This window comes from Gavialis gangeticus, unplaced genomic scaffold, assembly GCF_001723915.1.
Source record: "Gavialis gangeticus isolate Ggan-Ray unplaced genomic scaffold, GavGan_comp1, whole genome shotgun sequence".
Classification (NCBI taxonomy): domain Eukaryota; kingdom Metazoa; phylum Chordata; order Crocodylia; family Gavialidae; genus Gavialis; species Gavialis gangeticus.
The window spans coordinates 201503123-201505043 of record NW_017729032.1 but is presented as its reverse complement, the minus strand read 5'-3'; the positions used below and the strand labels follow the sequence as shown (position 1 = coordinate 201505043).

At 41.6% G+C, this 1921-nt stretch overlaps 1 protein-coding gene across 1 annotated transcript in view; it reads left to right on the top strand.

The window, feature by feature from the left end:
* The window catches only part of MED14 (mediator complex subunit 14), a 98376-nt gene that overhangs the window by 42731 nt on the left and 53724 nt on the right, over positions 1 to 1921 (top strand). The window lies entirely within an intron of this gene.

Here is a 1921-nt window from a genome sequence, read left to right as displayed (position 1 = left end):
GCAGTTCACCCCACAGGTAAGGATCGGGCCCCATTCTTGCATACCATTTCAATTTAGGGAGAACTAAACCAAATTAAACCCCTGTGGCATGTACAAGCAACCTAAGAGCATCTGAATATCAGATTTCTTCTTCTTTGTCTTCATCCTCTTTCTCTTCTACTTCCTCTTCCTCTTGGCTCTTTTTACTATGAACTGTGCATAAAATTAGAAACTGAGTATCTTCAATGTTTTATGTAAAGTCAACACATCCCAGTACATTGTGGGATGTTTGGAACTGAAATTATCTGAAACTTAACACTTTCTTTCTGTATAATTTCTTTCAAGATACAAGGTCATCCTGACACTAGCAATCTACTTTACAAGATAGGAATTTAAAGAGGACATTTGCATATTTTCTGATTTATTTTGGAGTTTGTGTTTTCTGAGCCATAGTCCTTCTGAGGGAATTTGCACCTATTCAAATGTGACTCATTTAGCTTTTGTTTCTGTTTTTACTTTATATTATTTTTTTCATATACATATACAGTATTCAATTAAGATGTGCCTTTTAATTGATGGAATGTAGAATTCCAAAAACAGGTTCCATCCTAAGAAACTATTAAATACTAGAATTATGCAATAAAAATAGGGACTAAGCCCCCCCACTTCTTAAACATAATTTTTTCTGTCCAGTCAGTTGACAAATCGCACTCAAGGAATATAGAAAGATTCACGTACATGCGCATGTACATGTGTACACTTGCAGATGACATCAAGTTGTGGGGAGTAGTATGCTGCAGGGTAGAGCTAGGATTCAGAGGGACCTAGACAAATTGGAGGATTGGACCAAAAGAAATTTCATGAGGTTCAGTGAGGACCTTGGGGTTACAGTAAACTGAAGATGAGCCAACAGTGTGCCCTTGTTGTGAAGAAAGCTAACAGCATATTTGGCTGCATTAGTAGGAGTGTTTCCAGCATCTTGAGAGAAGTGATTATTCCCCTCTATTCAGCACTGGTGAGGCCACATCTGGGCTAAGTGCAGATATTCTGGGAGGTTAGATTGGGTTAAAAATGGCCACCTGATCTAACTTAGTTTGCCTTGATGCAGATCTTACACTTGAACCCAGTCTCAGGGATCAGAGATCAATCTAAATCCATAAATGTACAGAAGTTCTGTGCATGTAGACCAGTCTAAAAATGACAGAACATAGTCTAAGATTCACCTAGATAGATATACACTCAAACTTAATTAATCTAAGTTAGACCAGTGAATGGAACTTCTGTACAGTTAGCTGTGCAGCCCCAGGGTGAAGAAAGCTCAGCTGCTGGGCTGCTTTCGTACTCTCCCCCTGGCACTGGGCTATTCTTGGCTTTCTCCTTGTCCTGCAGATCCTATCTACCTCCATTAATTTCCCCCAAGCCCCCTGTTAGCACCCCCCCATCCTGACTTACTTTAGATCAGTTGGCCATTTTTGATGTGATCCAACCTCCCAAATGTCTGCACTTAGCCCTGGAGTACTGTGTTCAGTTTGGGGCCCTATAGTACAGAAGGGGTGCAGACAAATTGGAGAGAATCCAGTGGAGGGCAGTGAAAATGGCGAGAGGACTGGGGCACATGACTTCTAAGGAAAAGCTGTGGGAACTGTGCATATATTCTGGAGAAGAGAAGACGGAGGGGATTTAATAGCAGCCTTCAGCTGCCTGAAGGTGCTTCCAAAGAGGATGGGAGTGAGACTGTTCTTAGTGGTGGCAGATAATAGAACAAGGAGCAATGGGCTCAAGTTGCAGCAAGGGAAGTTTAGGTTGGGTATTAGGAAAAACTTTCTTGGTAAGGTGGTAGCGAAGCACTGGAACAGGTTACCCAGAGAGGTTGTAGGGGATGGAGGTTTTTAAGATCCTTGGAGGTTTTTAAGACCCAGGTAGATAAAGCTTTGGCTGGGAT